Genomic DNA, 9045 nt, shown 5'->3' on the forward strand with positions numbered 1-9045 from the left:
ACAAAACAGTAATAATTTTCTTCCATTTTTCAAATCACAGTACAGAATTGAATACTGTATTATTTGATATTTATTTCTTCTTACTCTGTGTAGCACCTTGGGTACAAATTTGGGTCAAAGAGAATCACTGGCTCCAAAAAGAGAGATTGTGTTTACAGATTCTGTGATGAAAAAGAGTAATAGAGGTGAAAGGCAAGGTAAAATCAGAATGGAATGAAAGAAAAGTAGATTTGAATTAGAATGAATTTATGAATTTATATGCCTCAGAGACATCACAGGAGATGAAAATATGAGAGATAAGAAAGGAAGATAACTTAGTCTGGAGTATTTGCAATTTCTTTTTGAACTTATCAAACAACTTCATTTAAAAAAAAAGTGAATTAGTTTATATCAGCACATTTATATCCAGGATTGTTTTCATCTATTTGAATCTGTTCAGAGACATATTTAAAAAGCCAAGGATCTCATCATACATTCTCAAGTCTGACATGGAATTGCATTCTCCTACTCCAAACCTGTGTATTTATCTGAGCCAAAGTGTCTTCCAGCATATAATTCCTGTTCTAAAGTGGGTTTGTTTGTTTGTTTGTTTGTTTTGTTTTGTTTTTTTTTTTAACAATTCCTGTTCTAAAGTTTTTGTTTGTTTGTTTGTTTGTTTTGGTTTTTTTTTAAATAAACCAAAACCAAAACAAATTACGCAGAGGAACTTGCAACTGAATCACCCCACTTGAATCAGTCTAAATTAACAGCAACTAAAAGAAACTCATACAAGTGTGAAAATAAGGCCAGTACTCAACTGATAAAAAGGTAATTGTGTCCTCTTATTTTTCCATATGTTGAAATAATCTTCAGGATCTATGGAGTAAATCTTTGGCCATTTTTTTAACTGACTGAAGAGCTTTCTTTGAGAGAGAGAAGTTACACAGTAATTTTTCCTTGGGATATGTTAGCTTGAAAATTGATATAATTTCATTATTAAATAGAGGAGGAAGGGATGAGAGTTGTTTTTCCACGTTTTTCCACTAATTACGTTGACAGCTTTGTCTTTGTGAGATTACAAATCAACTTAATTATGAAGTAGCATTTTATTATTACCAAATTAAACAAATAATAAATGAAAAGGACTCCTTTTGATGGTATCAATCAAGCCTGTTGGCTCAGCAAATTTAAGTAATCAGAATTAGCATCCTAAATAATTACAAATAAATCACATAAATCAAAAATACTTCTAATGTCACTTCAGGAAATAAAGTCACATCACACTTAATAATAAATACCAGCATGAGAAGCTTCATAGCCAAAGTCTAAAATATAGCAAAAATAGCATGGCAAAAATATCTGAGCAAAGAAACCTTGAGTCATTAGTTCATATTCTATAGAGTGCATGACAATTATTTTGAAACCTGAAACAATACAACAATAGATTACTAATGTGAAGTCAGATTTCATACTTTCCCTTGAGTGTCTTAAAGATAGGTATTACCTTAAATAAGGTGAAGCTTATTGGATCTGCATTGGATATATGGTTATTCAAAGCTTAAGAAATTATCAATCATCACCAAAAAAAACCCAAAAAAACCAAATATACATTGCAAGAGAAAAAAACTTAAATTCTATGTCAAAAATCAAGTAGGATTTTTTTGTTTCATTTTTATTTCTAGTATCAGTCACTGAATAATCAATTCAAAGACAGGAATCAGTTTACTAAATATAGAATATCTAAACTAGAAATATTCTCCTTGAATATACTCCTTGAAGTACAGAACTGGCTATAATTTGAAGGCTTAAAACACATGTAGAAAATAGTCAAGACTGGCTTGAACCTCATGTGGTAACGATATTGTCAGGTAAATGGTATTTCAGTTCAGAATTTTCAGTTAATATTCTAACATTTATTTGAAGGTTTTAAAGTCAAATAAACATGATAACATCCAGTCTTGTCTGTGTACTCAGGATACAGATAAAAATGGGTACATTTGAAAATAAGCTTGATTAAAACTAGGTTTTAGAAACATAACATGGATAATCTAACATTACTGTTAAGAAATTGGAAACAAAGGAATGCACCTGTTTCCTAAGCAGTATTTTTCAAGCTATATGATGGTTCTGTAACAAAAAAGAATACTGGCAGAAATATTTTTCAAAGTATCTCTGGAAATCTCACCAGTGTCAAGTGGAATGTATAAGTAAGGGTACTGGCAATGAAATTATTCTTACACACTTTTTTTCGTATCAGTGATAAAACCAGAACTAATATCACAGCTAAACTAAAATATATTCTCAAGGGCTCTAGGAAATAGAAGGTTACTAAATGTCTGTTGCTTGAGAGAACAAGTGAAACCCTCTCATTTATCTGTCTCTACAATCTACTGTGTAAGTAATTTTGCAAAAGATGCTACAGAGACAGGATAGAAGAATCTGTGCAGTGCATTGGTGTGCTGGTTTCGACTGGGGTAGAGTTATTTTTCTTCACAGTGGTTGGTATTTTTGATTTGTGTTGAACACTGGCTTGACAGTATAGAGATGTTTTTGTTATTGCTGAGCAGGGTTTACACAGAGCCAAGGTCTTTGCTGCTTTTCGTGAGGCTGGTGAGGAACTTGGGAATGCATGGGAGATTGGGAGGAGCCAGAGGCAGAGCAGGTGACCCAAAATGACCAAAGGAATATTCCAGACCATATGACATCGTGCTCAGTGTATAAAGTGGAGGGAAGAGGGAGGAAGGGGGGATGTTTGGAGTGATGGTGTTTGTCCTCCCAAGTCACATCACATGCAATGGGGTCCTGCTCTCCTGGAGATGGCTCAACTCCTGCCTGCCCAGGGAAGAGATGACAATTCTTTACTTGTGTGCACAGCTTTTGCTTTCCCTGTTAAACTGTCTATATCTCCACCCATGAGTTTTCCAGCTTTCACCCTTCCAATTCTCTCCCTGATCCCACTGGTGAGGAAGTGAGTGAGGGGCTGCGTGGGGCTCAGCTGCTGGCTGGGGTTGAACCATGACAATAGGGAATTATTCCAGGTTGATTTTTATGGAAACTAAGGGCAAAATGTTAATCTCCCTGACATCAGCAGTAAAATGTGTATTTAATCCCAAAGAACCTTCACCTTTAGCTGAAGACTTCATCCTCTACAGCAGGACTACAATAATGAGTGGTAAAAATGTGAGTCTCACTTCTGTCTGTATCAAACAGGAGACACCAAAACAGTGCAGGTAAAACTGTACTTCAGGTGAAAGGATAAATTTCTCCTTGATTTCTAGTGAACTTCTCAATTAAGGTTGATCCTAATGCTTTGTATTGCACACAAGTTCTGGGCAAAGTTCTCACACATTAAATGAAATTTCTGAGTTCTTTAAGTTGCTCTGAAGATAATAAAGCATTTTTGTTCCTGCAGAGAATTCAGCAGCAACTCAAGGTTGAGAGACTCATTATACTGTAATAAAACTCATGAGATGATTATTTAAAACTCCTAATATCCAGACTCTTGGAAATCTAGGAAAGAGCAAACCAAGTGCAGTTTTGACATTGGCTCAAGTATGACTTTTAAGTCACAGATTAGATGCAAACACTCTAAAAAGGAATTATTAAATTTCAAATCTAAAAACTATAAAATTTACCTTAGAGTGTCATTTGAAATGGTCAGCTAAAATATACTACAGTACTCTGACCCTACTGAATAGGAGGAATACATTATGGAACTAATGTATTTCACACGTTTACAATATTTTCTTTTTCAAATACAAAAAATAACCCAAGAAGCCTTAAAAACAAACCAAAAATTCATACTTTCAGGTTTTTGAGGTAGAGGTAATTTCTGAAGAATTTGCCAAGATGTTCTGCAGGTTTTTTTGCTGGTGCTGCACTTTAGCAACAGAAGCAAAAATGATTCTTCAACAGTTTAGTGGAAAATCAATTATAAATTATGTGAGGTACCTCCAAAATTTTCCACAGGAATGGGAACATATCCATTCATTTTCTGTAAAACAAAGTGGAAAAGTTTCCTGCAAATTTCTTCCAATTTTTCACCTCAATTTTAAGCTAGATTCCATTATATTCTTATTCATCTGGTCTTAAGACATCTTTTAACGAGACAGTTTTGTTTAGTTTTCATGTGATGTTTTCCCATTTCACTTAGATGGTAATTTTACTTAAATAATGCCCATGAAATCTATTACCTTCAGTCTTCCTGGGTTATCCTTAACAGTGAATACCACTGAGAGATTTTGGATATCTGGACAACAGAGGTTGTTTGAACAGTTGTTCAAAAAAGAAAAAAAAAAAAGAAAAAAAGAAGAAAAAAACCAACAAAAAAAACCCAAAAAAACCACCCCAAAACAAAAACAAACAAAAAAACAGACAAACAAAAAAACCAAACAAAAAAAAACCCACACAAACCCAGATTTCATGTACTGTTTGTTGGGCTTTTGATGTGTGATGAGGCCAGAAAGAGGAAGGTGAGAATTCTGCATTTCAAATTCCCAGAGAAGTAAAAAAGTCTGGAAATATGAAATAAATTTATGTGCCTTGTCTGCCTGAAGAAATAGTACTCATTCAAGTAGTCTAAATATCTATTTTATGAACATTCATAACCCTCTTCAAATAAATAAAAATCCAATTCAGTTGTAATTGGAGTCCACTGAAGCAAACAACAACAAAAAAATTAGATTACTTCCTGCTTAAAAACAAGCTTCCATTTTTCTAATGTACAAAAAAAATTAAAAAGCAACCAACCTAAACAAAGAAGCAAACAAAAAACCTTATTATTAAAAGCCCTGGTTTTTTCACACAGGAATGTAAAAGAACATTTTAAATACAAAACAGGAACAAATTGGAGGGTTTCCTCCCATTCCATTGATCAAACATAGATTTAGACTTTGTATGTTATAGATAGGAAACAAGAAGAAATCCATGCAGTTTATATGCCAAATGACTTTGTATTTAGAAAATCAAACATTTGCCTTGACAGGTCATTCACTTCAAGTGTCAAGAAAAGGAAGGAATTGCCCCGGTGCCTAACATAATTGATTCAAAACCAATTCTCCAAATCACAGGAAAATCAGCCTGCATTCTAGGCCATGAAGGCAGCATAATCTTGTGGGTGGTAGCCTACTCTTACAGCTTCAAGTCTTCAGGGACTAAAGAGTATCAATTGTCACCATCAGCCCACTGGAAAAAGTTAACAGAATCCTTTGGCTCAGGTTTAATTTACTGCACCTATTCCTTGTCTGGTGTAAAAACTGTGCTTTTTAATGCCATTTCAAAGCTCATTGTTTTTTGAATACCTACACTTTGGGTGACTTCAGTAATATTCTTCCAACACATGTATCTCAATTCTTGTTTTGAAGAGAACAAAAGTCAGGGATCTGCCTTTCTTCAGAAATTTAAAAAAATAAAAAAATGAAAGCAGCAGCTCTTATTAACTCCAGACAGAATAAAAACAACCCTTTTGCCTAGACGTCTCAAAATGATGCTTAAAGTTCCTTAAAGTTCCTTCTCCAGATCGTCTTTCATATTCCACCTTTTCTATACTCACATTTTGCTAAATCCTTGATCCAGGCCCACATCATCTCATCTAGGGATTCACTTTATCCAGCTGTGGCCTGCTAAAAATTTATCTGATCTAAACTACTTGTTTTTTGCTGTCTATATATAGTTTAGGTATATAAACTGATATGTTCAGAGACAGAATTATCCCAGCCCTGAACAGAGGTCTCAGATGGCAAAGACACAGGCAGAGCCTGGATGTGAAGGTCTGGACTCAAGCCCAACCCAAAGGCTGTGCCTGGGTTCTGGGGCTGAGTAAACAGATTAGCATTATTCATACTGATTAGAAAGAAGGCAAAAGGGATTAACAGGGAAAAGATTAAGTTTTCATTTATCCATATCAGATTTGAGATAATATCTGGAAATAGATATAGAGAGAGACAGTAATTAAAGTCAGTAAAGTGAAGCACATTTTGAAATATCTGCTTGGAGTGTGACCTTCACACTATTTAAGTCTAACACTATTTTGTAAATTCAATGTTTGTTTTCATATAAAAATCATATGGAGATATTATAATAAGTGTGATCATTATCCAAAGGACAATTACTACAATACAGTGCTCTCTTCCTGTTCTTTTCTGTTGATGTCCAATGCTCTTTTTAACATCTAGAAAACAAATTCATGTGGCTTTCAGGAGAACAGTGTTTTGGTTCTCTGCTAGGCAACAATATACATGGTTTCTCTTAATGGTTTTCTTTTTATTTAATCATTGTCACTGGCATGTCTCCTGTGTCCTACCACTGAAACTGCATCATTAAACTAGAAAAGGTCAACCATAAAGTAAAATTTTAGACTGAGTTAAGCACTGTTCAGTTATACTCTATGAAAAAATGTGAGAGACATTCAGCACACTGAAGACCTATCTAACCTTTCTTTTATCTTTCCTCTTTACAAAACTCTCACAGACTGGTGTGTCCCAGAGGGTCTCTGTAGGAGTTTCTGTGTTTATTGCACCTCAAATCCATTGTGTCTCTTTCAGTGGCCCTCATTAAGTCTTAAAACCTTGAAATGACACAATATTTTGATAATAAGACATTTATTTTCCCTCCATCCAGGAGGAGATTGAGTCAGTGGGTCTTTGAGAGGATCTGTGCAAGACTGACTCCATGGAGGAACTTTTACCTGTGTTCTACCTGGGACAACATCAGGACTAGAAAGAGCAGAGGCATCTGCAAGTGTGTTAATCATCTACACAGAGCAACAAAAGCTTCAGAGACAGCAATTCATGAAGCAATGAAGATCTTCTGTGCAGATCTAGTTTATCCAGCAGCCAATCACCTACATGAGGAGCCCAGAAAGAAGTATTGGGGAGCCTTTTTTAATTCAGGCCCACCTGTCTCTTTGTTTATTACTGAGCCATGTTCTATATTGGAATATACAATATTGCATCCACAAGTGTTGGTACAGACAGTTGTAAGATCTTCTGGACCTCTTTAATCAAATCAGATCAGCATGAGTTATGTCTCAGAGAAAAAATACTGTGGATCAGCCTTGGCACCTGAGGTTAATCACCCTGAAAACCTCCCTGAGACCATGAACTTTCCCCAGTAACCTTAGTTCCAGTAGAAAATGTTCCTTTGCCACCTTTTTTACGCAGGAAGATAATTCCTGGAAATCTCAGAAATATTTGCTAAGCTTTACAAAATTAGTATGATGCTCTTCAAAAGTCCTGCTTTCACATAAATGCAAAGCAATTTTTTTTGCTTCATTCTTCAGTATATAAAGCTCCATGAACTGCAAGACAAAGCCTAATTCTAGAATAGCTTCATTACTAAAAGTATTTTAGTAAAATTACTTTATCAATATACTAAATTACAGTAGTATTGCTAATTTATTATAGTATACACTAAAGTTTTTTCTCAGAAAATATGAATTTGGAATGCTGTGTAGGGTGTTAATTCATGATAGTTCATAGACTCTGTATTAAACATACTTACCTTTGTCTGAATTTATCCCCAGAAAAGCAAATGGGAAGGCTGAAGGCTTAAAGTTCATTCACTCTGCTAAGCAGAGCATCTCCCCTGAAACAGAGTTTTGTGTAAGCAGTGAGTTACTTATTTATTTATTAAACTCATGAATACATTTATTTTGTTTTCAAGTGGAAGACATAGTACAGATGACTTTTGGCCATTCTCCATAAGGCTAACACTCTTCTCAGCTTCTTGAAGTGAGGGAAAATCTAGTCTTCTGTTTATGTGACAGTGATGATTATTGCTTTAACATCCAATTTATCAAACAATAACTGCAGACAGCCTCAAAAGAGGTAAATTCTAACCCATTCCCAAATCATATATTCAGCATAATGCCCATCATTGCAAATCTTAGAGGATTATATCCTATCCATTTTTTGCATGAAATGGAAACCAATCCAACGGTATTCTCTTGTCAAAATTGGTAGGCAGAGATGCTTCCAAGTAATTTCCCCCCCCAATACTTACATTTTCTTTTAATTCTTCCATCAGTTAGTTACAAGGACCAAACTGAAAATGGTTTTGTTCTGAATCAGGTACCAAAATCAGAGTTCCCAAGCTAAATCTGCCTCCTGTTCCTACTGCCCCTTTACCCACGAACTGAACTATCGATATTTGGCTCACCAAGCAGCTCCTTTCTCTCCCTCTGATCCCATCACCTCAGACTTTTTACCCGAAGGACACTATTTCCTCCACGTAGAGAAAGGCCTAATCTTTTCCCCCACATCCCCACCTCTTCTGACACCACTCAAAATTGTTTTGATGCCAACTTTGATAAAAATTAATTCATACAAATCATTCAGCTCTTTGTATCTGCCATAGCCAAAAAAAAAAAAAATTATGGGGAAAGGAAGGACACTAGATGAATCCTTTAAAAAGACTTGAATTCATCACAGCTCCAAAGCAAACACTAATTGTCTTTAATCAGCTTCCAAGAAGCATTATAGAACACTTCTAGCCATTAAGCACACATCTATGCCTAGATACAAGAACCACCAGCTTAAAAGAGCTGTATACCATGTGAAATGGGATTTTTCCATAAAATATTTAATAAACCCTACAAAAGTAGAATAGCTGATAATGAACTGCCTCAGAAAATCTGTGAAAGAAGGATTTAGTCATTAGATTTCATTGCTTTGTGACTTCCAAAACAGATTACCCAAAAAACATAGCTGATTTTTCATTCATTTGCAAAAATAATTATTTCCATGACATTGAGATTAACAGGTTTCAATTCTCATTGAAACTCCTGAAAGGTCTATGTGGAAAAATAATTACTGTAATTACAAGTACCTATATAGCATTTAAATATTGCCTATGTTACTTACACCTTCATCCTTCTTGAATTATTATATGTAAAAATCTCTCCCATATAAGCTAGATATTAAAAAAAAAAAATCTTGCTCTAGATAAACACAGTCTCTAAGGCAACTTCTGCTTACTTTATTCATCCCAAAGAAAGATATGTAATAAAATTCCAGCATTCTACGTAATGGCACTTGCATAAATCAGGCTGGATTTTACCCTAAAGTT

Source organism: Passer montanus, unplaced genomic scaffold (assembly GCF_014805655.1).
Source record: "Passer montanus isolate IOZ18808 unplaced genomic scaffold, ASM1480565v1 scaffold20, whole genome shotgun sequence".
Taxonomy (NCBI): domain Eukaryota; kingdom Metazoa; phylum Chordata; class Aves; order Passeriformes; family Passeridae; genus Passer; species Passer montanus.